Source organism: Anas acuta, chromosome 8 (assembly GCF_963932015.1).
Source record: "Anas acuta chromosome 8, bAnaAcu1.1, whole genome shotgun sequence".
Lineage (NCBI taxonomy): Eukaryota > Metazoa > Chordata > Aves > Anseriformes > Anatidae > Anas > Anas acuta.
In genome coordinates, this window is record NC_088986.1 from 18296108 (window position 1) to 18316769 (window position 20662).

Genomic DNA, 20662 nt, shown 5'->3' on the forward strand with positions numbered 1-20662 from the left:
CTATTGAAAGGCGATATAACACATATTCCTTGACAGATTAAAGCAAGATGTACCATAAATTGTGCAGATTGAGTCCTCTTACATGGCTTACCCTAATCATAGCTCTGCCATTTGCTTCTCATGACAGGATAAAAATAAAAGTTTCATAAAACTAAAATAAAATAGACAGTCTGCCATTCCTCCCTTAGAAAACATTTGTCAGAATCTCTTCAAAAATAATTGGGAAGAAAATGTGCTGAATTCTACAATCTATTGAGTCATTTTTAAAGCTTTCACAGGCATGTTAAAAGGCAGTATTCTTTATGATCAGCTAGCTTGGGAAAGCATGCATTTTACATTGTCAAAAGCTTTTCGTAGTTTGCTTCTTCTCCCCCTTAAGAACAAGTTTCCCTTGAGTTTAAACTTAAATATTTATCCAGTGAGCAAGAAACAGTGCAACATTTAGGTTCACTTACTGTACCACAGTCTTCAGTGATCTAAACCATGCTTTTCCCCATACGTTTCTCCTATAGCTTCATGATTTACATTTTTCCCTTTATTGTCTGCTTTTAAATATTTGCTGTTTAAATGAAAGCAGTGAGGAAGCCTTCTTTTGCTGTGTATGAAAAAATTCAGCTCATGGTACATTCTTGTATGTCTTCTTCAAATATAACTGCTAAGAAATGCTTCATTTCAGAAAACTGAACTCTTCTAGTGCAGCAGACTCATGTTGGCATCTTCAGCAATGGCAGTTATTTCCCTTCTTGGTAAGAGAAGAGAAATTGAAATGGAATTTAAATTAGGATTCATCTTTGTGCAGCAAGGCCAGGAAGCAGTGACAGAGCAATTCCTGATGTGAACATCCCTGTATTGTACATATACCTACCAGCACAATAGGTGTCTTGGTAGAGGACAAAAAGCATAATATGATCTATGGTTCCTTAAAAAAATGGACTGTGACACCTAGTTAATGACACATAGGACACACAGCTTCAGAAGCAGGCAAGCTCTCTCTCTATAAAGTAATACTTACTATGGTTTTGACACAGAAAGGACCAAATTAAATACCTTTGTTAAAAATGAATTAAATAAAGAGGAACCTTTGAACAGCAAAGAGTGGCTAACTCCTTGAAAGTTCATGACTGGTTGCCCAAATTCAGGATTGCAGGTTATTTATATGTAATCTGTACTCAGTTCTTCTGTTTTCAGAAAGACTTGAACTTAGAAGCTTTTTATAATCTTTTATAGTCAGGAAAATATAGTTTTGTTAACTGCATAGTGTTCATTTAAAAAAATAATTTACAGAAGCTGTTCCCATCATTTCTGTACTTCTTCATTTGATTTTTCTTTCCTATCAAGCTTATCCCTGTGTTCAAATATCTCTACCAGCAACACTCCTTATACCGAAATATTGTGACATTTCATTTTGCAGTTAGGCCATGCCAGAAAAAAAAAAAAATAAAATAAAATAAAAAATAATAAAAACAAACAAACAAACAAACAACACCACATACAAGGAAAATGGAAATGGTTGATGCAAATCAAGATCCAGGATAGTTAACACACTGAAATTATACAAAATCAGCAAAAATAATTGAACCAGAGTATAATAAAGCCAGTCTCAATAGTGCTTGGCTTCACTTCTATTTGTCATATCCAATCGGACTAATGTCTCAGTCAATAGCTACAGGCAAGTCAGGTAGTTTAAAATGTTTATCAGTTGTGAGATTAAAAAAGACTCTCTGCCTGACATGCAAAAAAATGTGCTGACATACAGTAGATTCAGATTATATATACACAGGCGCCAGTCAGGCATTACAAACTATGCATATTGTCCAAGATCGAAAAAACATATGTATTGGATTTGTGTGGCAAAGTTTTAGTTGTGGGTGAGCTGCAGGGTTGGCCTCTGTGGACAGAGCCCAGCAGCTGCCCCAGGTCAGATCAGAGCCAGCTCCAGCCAGCTCCAAAGGAGATCCACTAATGGCCAGAGCTGACACAGTGAGTTTGGGCCTCTGAGAGAGCAGAATTAAGTAACTGGGAAACAAACAAACAAACAAAACTGCTGGGCAGCAGCAGCTGGGAGAGAGAGGAGAGGAGTGAGAACCAGCCCTGCAGCCCCCAAGGTCAGTGCAGCAGGAATGGCAGGAGGTGCTCCAGGCACGCAACAGCAGTTCCCCTGTGGCCTGTGGACAGGCCCCTGGTGGAGCAGGCTGTCCCCCTGAATGGGTCCCACATGGAGCAGATCTCCATGCTGCAGCCCATGGAGGAGCCCCCAGTGGAGCAGGTGGATGTGGCCTGGAGATGTGTGATGGATGTGGCTGCGGCCCATGGAGAGCCCATGCAGGAGAAGGCCTGGATTGGAGCTGCAGCCGTGGAGAGGAGTCCACGCAGGAACAGGGAGTTTGAGGGGAGCTGCCACCTGTGGGGGACCCGTGCTGGAGCAGTTTGCTCCTGACTGATGGACCATGTGGTACGGAGCCATTTGGGAGCAGTTCTTGGGAGCAGTTCTTGAAGAGCTGCTGCCTGTGGAAAGCCCACACAGGATCACTTCGGGAAGGACACTGGAGAAGGGGAAGAGAGTGAGGAAAAAAGAGCAGCAGAGACAAAGCATTATGGACTGGCCACAACACCCAGTTATGGGGGAGGACATAAAAGAGTGTGGATGGGGGGAAGGTGTTTTTACTTTGCTTTAGTTCTCACTGCTCTCAACTGTTCTTAATAGGCAATAAGGTACATTAATTGCTCCATGCTGAATTTGTTTTACCTATGGCAGTTATTGGTGAGTGATCTCCATCTCCTTATCTCAATACATAATCTTCTAATCATCTTTTCTCTTCTTGCACTTTTGAGGAGGGAGAATGATGGAGCATCATGGTGATCCTCAGCTGCCCATTGTTTGTAATACCACCACACCAGGAAGGATTGGTACTGGTAGGTGCTTAACATCTGTTACAGAAGACTAAGTCTTCCCTTTACTGGAACAACAACTGAAGGACTTTATCTTTTTGCTTTTAACACACTTGAAAAAACAGATTCTTTCAACCCATATTATTCCTCTTTTACGTGACTACCAGAGTTACAGCATCATAAAACTGGTTTTCCACTCCATGTACTCTATCTACTCTGAGTGCCTGGCATCTACTTATAGATTAGGGAGCCCATTCAGCTATGCACATATTACATTTTAATTTCTAGTTCTTTGAGGAATCATGTGCCTGAGACAGAAAAGATGAACAAAACATATGTTTATTTATGTATTAAAAATATTTATAGTCCATGTCCATTGTAGCATATTACCGTATCTCAGATTTTGTACCTTAAGAATATGCATTGCAAAGCATGTGTATGATTAGTCCTTTCATGTTGTCTCACTACATTTTTTTTTTTTTTTTTGAGGCAGAAACAGTTAGATTTCCGAATGGATTTCATTGCTGCAAGCACATCCTGAGTTACCTTACACTCAGAGTGGAATTCAATGTCCTGGGTCTTGGAAAGAAAACGTTGTGTGTCTCAAAATGGTCTTCACAAACCACACAGGGAAGCTGTCTCTGCTAACCAACAGGATAGGGAGTTCTGGACAATCTAGTTGGCATGGCTAAGAGCAGTCTTTCTTTCAGTTTTCAATGCAAAATGCGCTGCATCTTCAGTTCTGTAGAAGAAAAACTGAACAGAAAAACACATTTTTGCATAGAAAATAAATTACTTGAGTGGCTATGGCAAAATCTGCAAAAGCATATATAGTGCAGAGACATAGTGCATGCATTTTCTCACAATAAAAACCAAGTGAAATCAACGGTTTTGAATGTGCTATAGCTTTAAAAATTATGTTTTCATATCATGTGTTGTTGTGAAATACATTGCTGAAAACCAAAATACATTTATAAATATTTATAAATTATAAATAATTGTGAAAAAGTTAAAAAAATAAAATTCTATTGCTGTCTATTACTTGATAATTGGAATATATACACGGCTATTCCTAAATCATACAGTTACTACCAAAAGCTGGGAGGGGGGATTACTCCACACTCTTCCTGTTCTTATTCCCTTTGCTTACACCTCATCTCTGGTTTCCGGTAGAGTGATAGACCTAGCCCAGCTCTGAAACATCTATAGAGTTGAGGAGAATAGAAGGAAGGGATGGGACTGAGGAACAAAATAATTTTGAAACACAGGTGAATAAAAGAAAATTGGGTTGCAGGTTAAGTTCAAGTCAAAAGAAGTAAACAGTGATGTCAAGAAGACTGTGTACCTCCCATTGATCATAATGGTTTCTAGTTGTAAGGACAGGCCCAGGCATACTTGGCGAAAAAAAGGAAAAGCTTTCCCAGAACTAACAGACCTCTAGATTACTGAACAAAATATAAATGGAGACAAGTGATAAAAAAGAAGAGGTGAAGACAAGATATTAAAAATGAGACAGTAAGAGAGGTATAAAATCTACAATCCTGTGCTGTTTAGACACTCAATTTAACAGTGAAAATCAACAGTTCTTACATCCTTACTAACATTTAAGACACAGCAAGAGGTGATACTTCTCCATTTTGATCCAGTCAGCTAGTGTTTTACAGTAGTTATCCCCAGTGCAGCTTGTTTTTTTCCATTCCTTCTTGCCCTGTGAGGTTTCAGCCAAAGATACTCCACATTCAACTGAGTCCACTTCAGAAGTTTTCACCTCTATTTGGAATTTAACATTTATCCTTAGGGGCAATCACCCAATTATGAGTTTAATTTATCCTGACTTAGAAACAAGCTCAGAATAAAATATAAGTTCTTGTCTAAACTTTATCCTACTATCCCCAATAGAGTTTGGAAGTTTCCATAGAGATGACATTTTCTCCTATGACTTCTACCAATTTCTAGTTTCAGCTGGATTGAAAAACAGCAAAAGCCATATGATAAAGGAAGCACTTTTTACAAAATTCTAGAAGTTTAGGTTCAATTTGTTTTAAGATTTAATTGGGTGACAAATCATCCCCAAACCAGCAATCATTCACAGAACTATATCTAGATGAATCGAGTGAAGAAGATACAGTAAAGGATCTGTTCCCACAGCTCTTGGCAGAGAGCCTAACTGTAAAGGTTTTTCCCTGAGCCAGAGACAGAAGAGAGGATTCGTTTAGTTACATACACTCATAAGAGAATTTCATTCTAAAAAATAGCTTTCCCAATAAAAAATGTAGAGATTCTTACACACATAATATATGAAACACTAGATTTAGTATCTCCAATTATGATGCAGAAGTACTGTGGTAGTTGAGTAAAAAAAAAACAAAATTGACTTCCTCCAAATTTAAGATAATAATAATATAATGCAGAGTAAAACATGGGAGACCTGAACAATGAAAATAGAAAATATAACATTATATTATGAAAACATTATGAAAATAGAATTCTAGATCTGAGCCATTGAAATACAGTTTCAAAAATGGCTGAAATGTCTTTCCAGTATAGATCTTTTCCGTATTTAACCTTTTAGAAATACAAACAAATGGGAAATATATATATATATATGTACAAAGTCTCTGTAAATGAGATTTTTTTTTTTTTTTTTCCTGAGAATTTCAAATTGTCGTGCTATTAAATCTGAAAATTTCCACATAGGTCCGGATCAAACTGAAAAACTTCAGAAAGTACCAGTGAATATTCCAATGAGCTACAAAATCAAACCTTTAATGTCTATATGGAGAAGTCAAGTACATCCTGGTTAGAGACGGATAACATTTGGGATATATTTGTCAGTAATTTCTCATGGTTCAAAAACAGAAGGAGATTCTTCTAACATGAAATCTTGGCGTCACACTGATCATTAGGTATGAAGGTTTAGTGTGTGGTACCTACAAAGAATGATTATAAATCAGACCATAGGTCATACTGTACTGTTGTTATTAGTTTAATAAATATATTTTAATGATAGTGAATTTATTTCACAAGCTGTCACTTAAACTTTTTGAAAGTCAGGATGAAAAATCAATGAACGAGTCAGGTTTGGCTTTCTAAAACACTGTATATGATTATATTTTATAATTTTCAACTTATAAACAGCTACAAATAAGAGAACTTACTGAAGTAAATTACTAAGAACACAGCAATATCACCTAAAATTAACATATAAAACAAAGCTACATTGAAATCATTTGATATTTCCCTAAGTGAGTCAGAGAGATCAGCTGCACATAATTTTTTTTATGCATCAGGCACAGCGTGCTAAATGTTAATGATTACATTTTTAAGGGTTTAATGGTTACTATATTTCTAATGTAAGAAATAGCTGTTCTAATGGGAATGTACATACACTTTACTAGGCAGCTAGTTCCCCAGTTAAAGATATAAAAAAAGATTCAGAGTTCTTCAGGGAAAACCAGAGTTGTAAATGTATCAGGGTTAATTGTCTGAATTATTGGGACACTTTTTTCATGAGCTTAAGTTATTAAAATGGGAGGCATTGTGCAGTGAACTTTAGATTAATACATTTGTCTGAAAATACAAGCTGATTTTAGGCCAAAATAATTAATTTTAAAGATAGCTCTTATCAAAGAATTTTAAAACAGAGTAAGCATGAAATATTAAATTTCAGATTCTTTAAGAATTCTCTTCTGGAATGCTGACCTTCTGGCAAGCAAGAATACTCTGACTGTAGGTTAGAAACTTCTTGAGCCATGAATACTTTTTCTTCTGTACTGTCAATAGATTTGGAGGAAACAAGGAGTCAGAGAGGAAGAGGAGAAAAGGAGAGGGAAAAGGGGATAAGAAAAAAAAAAAAGGTATCTTTTCCACCTCACCCCCAAGATAATTCCAGAGGAATACATTGTTCAAGATGGACCTTTCTGTCTTTGCACACAAAATTAGGAATTTTTAGATTATTTTTCCAAGATGCCTTTAGTGTAAAAGGAAAGCTCTTTAATGTAAGGAAAAGTTAAAGTTAAGATTGGCTCATAGTCAAGCACAAAAGGTTAAAAACAAATTCAGTTCATGTCTGACAGCTCTTACCTGTTTCTCCCATTGCACAAATACACAGAGAAGATCTGTTTGGTGGTGATGTTACCTGCAAAAGTAACCCTTTTGCCAGTTACTGCAGAGGACAATCAGAATGTTGGAATAAGGATATTCATGTTCTCCTTGTTCTCCTTCCACAGTCTGAAATGGCATATCTGGTGATGGCTAGGGACTTCTTTGCGACTCCTAGTCCAACTTGCTTCCTTCCTTCCTTCCTTGCTTCCTTCCTTCCTTTCATTCTTTCATTCTCCAGCCCATTCAATTTTTTTTTTTTTTTTTAAATTCTCAGTCCTATTCAAAAGGCATTTGAATGTCCCATCAGGAGCATTGCAAATGCTCTTCCAGACTTTAAGTACAGTCCATAAACAAGTGATCATACCATTTCTTACAGCTTCTTCTCTTATTGGTCATTCCCTTCATAAGCATGCAGGCTCATCCTCTCTACCATGCTAGTCCAAAGGTGTTTAAGCATCATTCATTAAGGTGTTTCTCCTTAATTTTAAGGCAAAACACTGACACTGACCAAAGTACACTGGTACTTGCCATCTACCTGAGTATTTCTGAAATCTAAGAACACTGTTAATCAACTCAATAATTTGCTAAGTACACCTACACAAGCTGTTCAAGGTGAAGTAGCAGAGTGAGTCTTTCTAGGATGAAATTTCTTTTCTTCATAGCAGTCTAGTAAGTAAGCCCCTGTCTGGGGCTGCCTTATATGTTGCTTTAACTGCATTTCTGGATAAAAGCTCTTATTTCTAAATTGCAATGATATATTGAGGCTTTGCTTGCCTAACCTTCTAAAGCAAAATTTCTCCCACAAAAAAGTAAGTTGGGACAAACAAAATGTTTCATTAGAAATTTCATTAGAAATATATTATTAGAAATTAGAAATATTAGAAACATTAGAAATATATTATATATATAAATATATAATTTTATTAGAAAATATTTTTTCTGTTGTCTTTTTAAAGTTTTATGGTCTGTAGCTTGTGTTCCTTTTTTTCCATAATATTGCCTGCAAGTCAACAGGGAAAATCTCCCTTAGCTCTCCTATCAGAGCTCTTCTGCTAGCTCTGAAGAGACCTTCACTAGCTAAAGCCAAGTGAACAGTGCTGAGAGGAGCTCAGCTCCCAGGAGTTACTCTGGAGCCTGAGCCAAAAAGAAAAGCTCCTCGTAGCCAAAGATGCAGTTTTTGAAGAGCACAAGTTAAAAGACACAGAGGGTCTGAGAAAGTATTTCAGTCTTTGAAATGACTCTCACTGATTTCAGTGGTCTTTGGACCAGATTAATTTTTTTTTTTTTTTGTAAGAAAAACTAGAACTGAACAACAATAACAACAAATAAAACAAAAACAACAACAATAATGATAATAATAATTTCCAGAGCTCTTAGGCTGTAAAGACAGCCTGTTCACAGGGAAAAATACACTGAGAAATACTCTCAAACTGCTGCTATAATTCTCAGTCCTGTATCTTGTCTTGTAGATCTTACACTTTTGTTATGTATGTCTATTCATTTTCTTTTTTTGTATGTTAAAATTGGTAAACTCAGATGAATAGGGAAGGGGAAAAAACAAAACAAAACAAAAAACCAACCAACTAACCAACCAACCAAAACAAAACAAAAAAACATTAAGGGATTCTGTGAGAATGCCTTGAGGAAAAAAAACAAACCAAACCAAAACAAAACACACTACTGACATAAGATGATTTCCTTCTCTTCAACAGAAAAATACAAGTGGAATGTAATGAAAGACATTAGACTTCCTAATGAAAATCCCTGTGCACAGCTCTTTGACAGAGATTGTAAATCCTTCCCATGGAGAATTGCTCCAATAATTATAATGAGTAGGAAAGATAACATAGTCCCATTGACTGGGTGTCTCAGCTCCCGTGTGTGGTCCATCCACACGTGGGAACTTTGTTTTTTTTTTAATCCTCCTGCTAATTGTTGTTTCTAACATGTGCAAGACACTTATCTGAAATTCTGAAATGACAGTCCATCAGGAGGCTCGTTGTCCATCCATCTCCCTCTAGAATAGACACAGACATGCAAACCATATCATGTGTCTCTACTTGCAGCTCTGAGTCCCTGGTATAGCGGTGCCTGCCAAGCAGCAGGCAAAAGAGGAGGTGTCCCAATTGTTTGTCTGAAAGCTTACTCAGAAGGCATGAACTCATGAACTCAACCCAATCACTCAACTCTACTGATTTTAGACTGTTCTCCTAATTTATCCTCTCTGAGGAATTTTGCTTCAACGAGGGAAAAAACAATTACTCCTCACTCCCCTCCCCCCTTTTTTTTGTTTTAATTTAAACAGCTGGAATCAAAGAGATGTGACACAAATTAGTTCTGAAAAATAAAACAGGTAAAAATGCTACCCTTTCTCATTGTCAAATGAAGCTGACAAGGGACAACTATGTTAGGATGAGTCCCAGACCTGGGAAACTGTTCAATTATACATAAGTAAATTATATATGCAATTCACATCCTGGCAAAGCCATATATTAAAATGATGTAATAGATGATAAAATTGATTCCTTAGGGTAAGACCGTATAATATTCAGAGAAAATGTAAAATACTGCTTTTGAAAATCATTTTTTAAGTAGGCTTGTATATTTATGGATAGCTATTCTTCAGCCCCCTGTCTTGTAACGTATTCTACAGGCATCTCTTGCAAATTTTCAACTTTACAAAAAATGCTTGTCTCCAAGGAGTACACTGCCAGCTATCATGTTTCTTTTCATAGGCACTGTATTAATCAAAGTTCAGGCAGAAATAATTCTGCTGCTTTCATTTATGCCCTTGAGAAATCAGGCTTTTGTGAGGCCCATACATTAGTCTCAGAAAAATCCCCTGCCACCTTCTGTCACCTTAGCTGTGCTTTCTTATCCTGCTTTCTTGAGCCTGTAGATGAAGGAGTCCCAACAGTTTCAGGGTCTAATCCCACCTGACTACATTGGACTGCTCAGGCTATGTCAGCCATCTTCTTTGCTTGATTAAATGAATATCACAGGGTCTAAAGTATTTGAAAGGAAGCCTTTAACTGCACTTAAGACAAAGCCTGAATGTCTATGTAATCCTAATGCAAGCAGAAATTAATTAGCATCAGTTGATACTGTGTGAATCACTTAATCAAATGATGTAAACTTGAAATAGGATTTTTCAGCCATCTTCAGGTGAATCACATTTCTAGTACCATTGAGTGAATACCTGGTTTAACCACGGGAGCAACATTTTTCTTCCAAAGCTCTGGCAACACCACAGTACATACCACATGGGTAAGTCCTCACAAAATCCCAGGCTAGCCTGCAGAAGTATGGTACTTAATTGAGCATCACATTTATCATTTTGCCACGTGCCTTTGAAACTTGAAATATGACTATTTATTTTGCAACTGTGAAATGGTGAAAATTACTATCAGGTTGCTCTGTTCAGATATTTTTAATGAAAGAACATTGTAATGTTTACAGAACCATTGAATTTGAAAGTTCTACTTTATAACAGTGCCAAGTATCATAAAAATTTTAAATAATAATAATAAAATAAAGTAAGGAAACTGGAAATATCAAGAAGTAAATACCGAAATGGATCCTGAAAGTCCTGAACACCTATTGGTCATCTTTCTAGAATAATCACCATAAGCTGATTTTAAGTACAGTAGCAGCCAATTTACAGGGAAACAAAATGCATGTGAGTGATACATGAACAGAATTTCCTCTTCTTAAGAAAACCTACTTTTGTTTCAAAGGCAATAAAGAGCAATAAAGCAAAACCACTTGATCTTTACCCAATTTTTAGAGTCTTTTCTTCTTTGCCTTTTAAAATATATATGCTATTTATATTGCTTGTAATAAGGTCTTCACATGAGGTCCTGTCTACCTATATTTGTATGATAGCTAGCACAACAGGATTACCTAAGTTTATAATTGGGGCTTGTAAGAGCTGTGGGATTACACCAAAATAAATATTTATAATTGATTCTATTTCAGCAATGCCCCAGAAGCAATCCCTGTGCAAAGATCATATAAACAATTGAAACATTTTCAATGAAGCTTATTAAGAAGATACCATAGGAAAAAATAACTACACGTGTACCAGTTACAGCAGTATCAAGAAAAATGAGGTGTAAACTCAAAGGCTCATTCAATCTATTAAAAGATAAGACCTGAACTCAGGTCTCCCAAATCCTCAGTGAATATCCTTATCATCAAGCTACTGCTGCATTGGTAAAGCTGTAGGACATTTCAGCTGATGTGTTTCTACTTTAAATAACTAATACACTCATCAGGTCTGAAAGAGTTCAGTGAAGCAATTTCTAGTTTTCATCAGGCAGCAGAAAGACTGGGCAGTCTCCCTGGGTGAGTGCTATAATGATCACTGTAGTGATAGTCACTGAACCAAGGACCAGTTTTAGACAGAAACCACTACTGAGTATCTAAGCAAGCCCAGACTAGAGTATGTTATAACTCTGTAGCCAAAGCAGATGCCTGAAAGATCTATAAATTATAAGTGTACTAATCAGAACAGAAATAATATTGGTTTCCATTCAACCCCATATAAGCATTTAAAATAGTGTAAGGAACATCAGTATGCAAGTATTTGGTAATGCGATAGTACAGTCAGAAACAGTGTGCAAGGACTTCATGTAAGTATGTAAGAAATGTGATCACCAAAATGCCAAGAGGCAGGACAGCCTCTTGATAAGGATGACTGTCAAAACCAAAACCCAAGAAAGCCATCATAAGCAGCTGATGAAACCACTCTTCTGGGAGAGTTCTTGTCTTGACCATTCCTACTGTGTAGCTTCAGCTCTGTGATATGTTATGCACTTAATCATTTATGATACAAGCATTAAAAAATGGTTAAAAACAGTTTTGTATATGTATTGATATGTTACATAATGGTTGAGATCTAACCACTGCCTTCAAGTATGCTGTTAGTGAGAGAATTTAGCAAAAATGTATTTTCAAGTTTAAAACTAGCATGATTTTATCAGCTTTCCCATCAAAGTACTCTCCACATCACTGATATAAATACAGGTATATACAGATACACATATATAAAAGTCTTCATATATTCAGTTGCAACAAATTTAATAGCACAAATTATTGTTTACAACTCATTAGTCAATTGACATTTGCTTTTTAAGCTCCAGTGAATGCTCTATATGACTTGGGCATTCAGTGCCTGCTCCTCTAAGCTTTAAGATCAAAATCAGCTCATCTCTTCAAGACGAAGATAGAACCCTCAGAATCTCTGAATTTGATGAGTGTTTTAGGTTTAGATGGTAAGGTTTTTGTAGTGGGGCAGCTGCAGGGGTGGCCTCTGTGAGAAGGGTCCAGAAGCTGTTCCACAGTAGAGAAGAGACAGTTCTAGACAGCTCCAAATAAGAGCCTGCCACTGGCCAAACCTGAGCCAACAAGCGATGCTTGCTGTGCCCCTCAGAGAGCACACTGAAGAAAAGGAAAAAATGCTGTGAAACAGCAGACAGGGGAAAAGAGTCAGAAAATGTGAGAGGAACAGCCCTGCAGACACTGAGGTCAAAGAAGGAGTGGGAGGAGGTGTTTCATGCGCCAGAGCAAAGTTCCCCTGCAGCCCATAGAGAGGACCGTGGTGCAGCAAACTGACCTCTGTGCAGCCTGTGGTGTTTCACATTGGAGCAGATCTCCATGGTAGAGCAGGTGAATCTGATGTTGGAGAGGCCCCACAGGCGCAGGCCCCAGGACGGAGCTGCAACCCATGGAGAGGAGCCCACGCAGGAGCAGGGGGTTTGGGGGGAGCTGCTGCCTGTAGGGGACCCGTGCTGGAGCAGTTTGCTCCTGACTGATGGACCCTGTGGTACAGAGCTGTGTGGGAGCAGTTCTTGAAGAGCTGCTGCCTGTGGGAAGCCCACACAGGATCTGTTTGGGAAGGAAAGCATCACGTGGGACAGACTCCACGTGGAGCAGGGGCAGAGAGTGACCGTGAGGTAGTGGCAGAGAAGTGTCAGGGACTGACCACAGTCCCCATTCCTCATTCTCCTGTGCCGCTTGAGGGGTGGAGGTAGCAGAGGGTGGATGAGGGTAAGGTGGTTTTGTTTTTTTTTATAGGTCTTACTGCTCTAGCCTCTAACCAGTTATTAGTTGGCAATAAATTATATTAAACTCTCTTATGCTGAATCTGCTTTGCCTATCATGGTAATTGGTGAATGATCTCCCTGTTCTTATCTCAACCCAGGAGCTTTTTCATCATGTTTTTTTTCCCCATCCTTTCAAAGAGGGGGAGTAAGAGAGCATTATGGTGGAGATTAGCTAGCGATCAGTGTGAAACCACTACAACAAACAGGTCACAGAGAAGATCACTGAGACAGTCTGGCTTCTAGCAATTACCATGCTTTGTCACAGAAAGTTTTTTTTTTTTTTTTTTTTTTTTTATATGAAGAGTGTAGGTATGAAAATGGTGATTTTAGTTCCAAGAGTAACCAAAAAAAAATATTCTAAATTTATTTCTGAGACTGAAGTAAAGTGAAAAGAAATGCATCCAAACAAGTGAACCTTCTCTTCACATACTCTTTGAAAACATGGAAATATATGTCTGCAAATGTGACCTGCATGCTGAATAAATAGGAGAAAATTGGATGCCCTTTTTAAATGGATGCACCGGATAGCTCTCCAATATTGGATGTAAATGGCAGCAGTAAGTCTTTCAGGATATCAAGCATCACCTGCAAAACTTTGACCAGTTTATGACCAGCCTGCAAATGGAAGTATGAGAGCAGACAGGTTCAGAGTACTTATACTGCTGTACAGGAACTTATGAGATTTCCTTAATGAGTCCGTCAGTGAAAATGCAGTATTGCTCATGTCCAGGACCTGATTTTGCCACTTAGTATTGCACTTTGGATGTTCAAAGGGTTAGTTGCACATTGCCAGTGAAAGACTCATCTTCCAGGTTGCATTTGTGTTCTCAAGCACTAACACATAAAATGAACTTGCATATTTCTGTGACTACAAAGTGAGTTACTGGAGATAAACTCCGAATTTGGTGATAGAGGTGCACTTCCAAACCAACACTAGGGGAACTGCCAGGGACTGATTTATTCTTCAGGATATAACACAACTGCAGGACATGCAAACCGATGGCAAATTGCTTGTGTATTTGTCACAAGTATGTTGCTGTGAGACCAAAATATGCAACTCATTTCTACTCCTAATGTAAGTGATAATTACATAGCCTATGTTACTTTCACAATTCATCATCAGTTTAAATGACAGATCAGCTATCAACTTGCTCAGACAGCACTTCTTTAAATAAAAGCAAGTAGCATGCCACCTGCTGTTCCTCTGGAGTGTATCAAATATTAACACCCAGCAGGGAAGCTAGAGAAGTACTTCTAGCCTCCTTCAAGTAGCAATTGTATTCAGAATTCACAGTGAAAATCTGCCTCAAAATATGTGTGGATATTCAAATGAACACAACTGTATCAGCTTTGACAAAAAGGCTATAGAAAAAATAGGTGAACAAATTCAGCTCACTCCATGAATAAGGACCAAAACTGGTCTGGGCTGCCCATAATTATACGTCTGCTCAAAATAAAATGGGACATTAAACACTATATGAATTCTTCACAGTGGGTAACGATAGCTGTATGTTAAATATTGAATAAATAAACATCTGACTTTCAGGCTTATTTTTTAATGGAAGCATGTTTTCCAAAGCTATTCATGAAACCTTTATGTATGTTAGATACTTAAACCTCCTGGAAGTAAGAGTACTTTGAAAGCACAGCTCTTGACAAAGTTATTATGAGTCAGACCATTGAAAGGTCCTGTAAATCTCCATATTTGACAGACATGAAAACATTTTTTTAAGTAGTTACTTGAAGTCATATGAAAAGCTTGGTGGAATCTGGCCTTGAGAAATAAAGCAACATAAGACCTGAGCCATATCCAGAGAATTAGGCCATATCACTTTTTCTGCAAAGGGCAATGAATTTTATAGTCCTATCCTTTCTTCTAAGCATTTCATCCCATATTTATGAATCATGGTTGTATTTATGAACCAATCAGCTGGTATCCTACTCTTCTTTCTTCTTTGCTAAAAAGTCCTTCTTTCATCTTTTAGTCACTACTCATGAGTAGTCCTAAATGCCAGCTGATGTTGTATTGACCAGACGTTGTTATTAAGAGTCATAGCTTACAACCATGGCAAATATTTTCATGTAATTGAGAATGGCCCCAGAGCATGTATAAAAAAAAACAACATATCATGGAGTGAATGAATGCTGGCAATATTACACAGTACATACAGGTAAGAACTCAAAGATGGAAAGCAGGAGGGGAATGTCATTTGTCTAACATCAGGAAACTGCAGGCACCAGAAAACTTCAATTTAAATACACTTTGCCAGCCAGTCTTTATCTTCTGTTTAGTCAACTTTCAAGCTTAATGAAACCCTTTGACAGGGGTTTGTGGTAGGCATGATTTAAAGAGAAATCTCTCTTCTCTCTGTGTCTCTGCGGAGCTTTCATTTTTCTGGGTTGGCAGTGATCTGAGAATGTGAGCATGTTAGTGATAAATGAGTAATCCTTGTTGACTTCTTGGTGTACCTGGAACTGCAGACCTTCAGATCCCACACAGTTTTCTATTATTCTTTCAGTTCATTTTCAACATTTTCAAGTTGCAAATGCCTCCATAGTTTGCTCTGGCAATTTGACATCTGGCAGAAGGGTGGACACTGTTTCCCTATAAATATCTCTTCTGATTTGGGAAATTCACACTTTTTTTTTTTTTCCCTGCAATTTATCCCAGGATATTTGAAGAGTTGGCTGATTTTGTCCTGAGAACTCACTCAATCTGGAGAGGTCCAAGTCGACTGGAAGTTGGAAAATGTCCCAGTTTTCCCAAGAAGGGTAAGAATTGGCAATTACAGGCCTGACGGTCTCACTTTAGTACCTGGTAAAATTATGGAGAAGATTATTCTGGGAGTTATCGAAAAACATTTGTCATTGGCCATAGCCAACACAGGTTCATAAGGGGAAAGTCGTGTTTTACTAACTTAATTTCATTTTATGACAAGATTACTCACCTAGCTGATAAAGGGAAGACAGTTGATGAAATCATTTTGGATTTCAGCGAAGCTTTCTTAACTGTTTCTCTCAGTATCCTTAGAATGAATCATAGAATGATAGAGTGGTTTGGGTTGGAAGGGACCTTAAAGAACATATAATTCCATCTACCCTGCCATGGGCAGAGACACCTCCTGCTAGACCAGGTTGCCCAAAGCCCCATCCTGCCTAGCCTTGAACACTTCTGGGATGTCACATTCATGGCTTCTCTGGGCAACCTGTGCCAGTGCCTCAGTACCATCATAATAAAGAATTTATTACTTACATCTAATCTAAATCTATCCCCCTTTATTTTAAAACCATTACTACTTGTCCTATACCTAGACTCTCCAATAAAATGTCCCTCCCCAGCTTTCCCGTAGATTCCCTTTAAGTACTGGAGGGTCACTATAACGTCTCACTGGAGCCTTCTCTTCTCCAGGCTGAACAACCCCAACTCTCTCATCTTGTCTTCATTGAAGAGAAGCTCTAGCTCCTTGATCATTCTAGTGGCCCTTCTCTGGAGTCGTTCTAATACTTCTAGTATTGCCCTTCTAGTGCTGAGGGCCCCAGACCTGAACACAGTGCTCCAGATGGGGTCTGACGAGCACAGAGCAGAGAGGGAGAATCCCCTCCCATGCCCTGCTGGCAATGCTTCTTTTGGTGCAGCCTGTCATACAGTCGAATTTCTGGGCTGCAGTCACACATTGCTGGCTCATGTTGAGCTTCTTGTCAATCAACAGTCCCAGGTCCTTCTCATCAGAGCTGCTCTCAATACATTCTCTGCCCATTCATGTCTGGGACCACCCTGACCCAGGTGCAGGACCTTGAATTTGGTCTTGTTGAAGTTCATGAGGTTTGAACAGGCCCACTTCTTAAACCTGTAAAGGTCCATCTGGATGGCATCACTTTTCTCCAGCATGTCAACCACACCATACAGCTTGGTGTCATTGGCAAATGTGCTGAGCTTCCAGGCTTTCATGGAGCTATAATCCTTCTTCCATGACCTCTGCCTGACCAAGATGGCTTAAAGTTAGCTTGCCTATGGCCTTGTAAGCTACCATCACTGTGCTGTAAACATCCTCATAAATGACTGACTTCTTTCCAGCATCTGCTCTGTGTCTCCCTCTGAAGTCAGCTGAAGGCATTAAAAAAGAGAAAGAGTCTGATACTGTCCCTTTTTCTACTTAATTGTCATGAATCTCTGCCTGATTTTCTACTTCAAGCTGAGCCAATCTTCCAGAAAATGTGCTGCGAGATATGTAGAAACTTCAGAAACTTCAAAATTAATGAGGCAGGCTGGTAATAAGTACATTTCCAGCCACCCCTCAACTCATTAACATGATGCAGTAGCCTTCTAAATATTGACTTGTAAGTTGTCTACAGTTTGTCTTATATCCTCACTATATGCATATTCCTCTCAGTTCTCCTAACCTCAGTGTCACTTTTTTTTTTCTTTTTTTTTTTTTTTTTTCATTCCTGACTACTCCAGACTTATTCTTTTGTTCCTTTGGACACTCATTTTTATTTTTCATCTAGTGTACTGCTGTATCTTCCTAAGGTCTGGTATCTCTGGTCTAAATTACTGAACCACAGCTTTTCACATCTATTAGCAAGAAGAAATGTTATTTGTAGTGCTAGGGGTAGAAGCACGGTATTTCAGAGACAGGTTTGGGCCTGAGCTTCCTACTCAGTTGACAATTCCAGGCTCCATCAGTGTGGTGCAACCCAAGGGATGAGGTTTTGATTATGCACTGCAAAAATATGATCAAGGCAATGAGCAGCTGCAGGAAATAGCTGAAATTCAGGAAAGGAGATTTTATTGCACTGCTAATCTTCAACATATTCTGAAAATTAGAATACAGGCGACTTAGCAGCAGGTGATTAGTGAGCCAGAGATTTATTTATTTATTTCTAATTTGACTGAAATATTATTTTTTCTGAAGTAAAGATCTCTAGAAGGCAAATATGCATGAGGAACTGCTGAGTATGGGTTGCTTAGGAAAAAAAAACAACACGCACAACAAACACAAAAACAAACAAAAACAACAACAAACAACAACAAAAAATGTTGGCAGGGGATTTTCATTCTACTCCATAGTGGCTGAGTTTCAGACTGATTACTGAATTGAATTTGAAGAATGACCTTGGAATTGATTGGTAAGGGAAGGAACAGATGTCTTAGCTCTCTTTGAGTTGTTAGAAAACAAGTAATCCTATTTAAATACAAAGACTAGTTCTATGCGTTTTGGAATATTAAGAAGGAAATATAAGTCAAGAAATAACATGCAGAATAGGGCAGAGGATAAAATAGAAAGAGAAAGGAGCATGTGAGGAGACGGTATGCACACGAAGACACTTGTTTCATAGGAAAGCTATAAAATAGCTACACATCTAAGTTTGCACTGGCTGAAGTAAGGAAACAGGTACATTTCTGAGGACTGATGCAGAAACCAACCACTGAGTTGTTTCACAGTCTATGGCAATCACTCTTCTTCTTTTTTTTTCCTCTTTATTTCTTCCTATAGCAGGTGTCTAATCATGTGTTAAGTGTGTAAGTTTGTAAAAAAAAAAAAAAAAAAAAGGATGGTTGGTGTTTCAGTGTGGAAGACAATGCTATAAAGACAAAGCTAAAGTTTGAGTTCCCAGCTAACTGCTAAAAAATATAAATGCTTTTACCCTGATATCCAAGACAGATGCTTCTCTTAATTGTATTAGAATTCTTACCCCATGATATGCTTCTACTGTTTCACTGAATTATGGAGAAACGTGAAAGTTTCAAATTCTCTGTTGTAGTCTGTTCTTCTGTACTGTGAAAGGCAGAGTCAAATTGAAAGCTGCATCTTTCCTACCTACAACTTAGGATGAATGATGATAGTGGGACAGTACTTTTAGTGAAATGGAAAGAAGTAACCTTTGTAAGAAACATTTTTTTTTTTTCAATTATGAGTTATTATGCATCAAGAGCTCAATCAAATTCATATAACTTCAGAGTAAAATCATGTGACCTGATTTTTTACTTTAACCCAAAGAGCTTTTTTTTTTTTTTTTTTTTTTTTTTCTTACCTCCAAAATGTTGCTGTTTGGTTTAGGACAGAGTTAATTTTTTTTTTTTTTTTTTTTTTTTTTTTTTGGCTCAAAAGGCTCAAAAATGCTCCATTTGTGATTTTGGATTTTAGATGAAACTAGTCATGATAACACACTGATAGTTTTAGTTATTGCAGAGCAGAGCTTGCAATTGCAGAATGCACAGAAGCTAGTGGTTCAGTATCTGTTGGCCCTGACAGACCAGGAGAAGCGCTCCGTGTGTTGCTGAATGCCTCTCGAGCAGCATCTCCATTTGTTTTGTGGGGAGAATCAGGCCCCTGCTGGAGGGGGTGTGTGCTTCTTGGGCATCTCTCTGTCCTCTCACAGAGAGAAAGAAACAAGCACCCAGGGCAGCTGCTGCCTTCTGACGGTGCTGCGCTCCTGGGAGTGGGCACCACGGGGACTCAGGCCCCACAAGGCACACTGTCACTGTGGGGACACCCCCTCTGTTACAGTGGCCTAGTGGCCAGATGTCACCCCTGTCACAGAGCCCTGGTGCTCGCCATGGAGTCAGCCTGCTCCCAGCAGACTCCCGTTGAGGCACTGGCTCACAGCAAGGTGGGGGTCATGAGGCATCTCCAGGCTCTTCTAGTCCAGGCCTGCTCAGTCATCTTGGCGGCCCTCTGCCAGACATTTCCCAGTACAAGACTGTAGCGAGTCTAGAGGAGGGCTATTGATATGATGAGGGGACTGGAGCACCTGTCATATGAAGACAGACTGAGAGAGCTGGGCCTGTTTAACCTGACCTCATCAATGTGTATAGCTATCTGAGGGGAGGGTGTCAGGTGGACCTGTCTCTTTTTAGTTGTGGCCAGTGACAGGTCGAGAGGCAACAGGCACAAACTGAAGCACAGGAGGTTCCTGCTCAATATGAGGAGGCATTTCTTTACTGTGAGGGTGACAGAGCACTGGAACAGGTTGCCCAGAGAGGTTATGGAGTCTCCTTCTCTGAAGATATTCAAAAGCCACCTGGATGCCATCCTGCGCAATGTGTTTTAGGTGATCCTGCTTGGTAGGGGGTTGCACTAGATGATCTACAGATCTTCCACCCTTGGCCATTCTGTGATTCTGTGATTGAGCACACCCTCACCAAGTTTTCTGATGACACCAAGCTGTGTGGTGCAGTCAGTACGCTGGAGGGAAGAGATGCCATGCATAGACCCTTACAGGCTTGAGAGGTGGGCCTGTTAGAAACTCATGAACTTCAACAAAATGAACTTCAACAAGGCCAAGAGCAAGGTCTGGCATCTGCTCTGGGGCAATCTGAAGCACACGTACAGGCTGGGCAGAGAATGGATTGAGAGCAGCCATGAGGAGAAGGACTTGAGGGTGTGGGTGGACAAGAAGCTTGACACAAGCTGGCAATGTGCTTTTCAGCCCAGAAAGCCAACCAGATATATTTTGCCAGTTGTATTTTTGTTGTTCGTTTCATCTTTCCTCCCTTTGCTAAAGCACAAGATCTGCAATTGTATGTCTTTGGATTCACAGCAATTCCTCAATACATATAA

At 38.8% G+C, this 20662-nt stretch overlaps 1 long non-coding RNA gene across 1 annotated transcript in view; it reads right to left on the reverse strand.

The window, feature by feature from the left end:
• Positions 1-3119: 3119 nt before the first annotated feature.
• Positions 3120-20662, reverse strand: part of LOC137860486 (uncharacterized) — a 42542-nt gene continuing 24999 nt past the window's right edge. Inside the window, exon 3 of the long non-coding RNA XR_011098938.1 lies at positions 3120-3645. This is a non-coding gene — a long non-coding RNA (uncharacterized lncRNA). The remainder of the gene's footprint in view (positions 3646-20662) is intronic.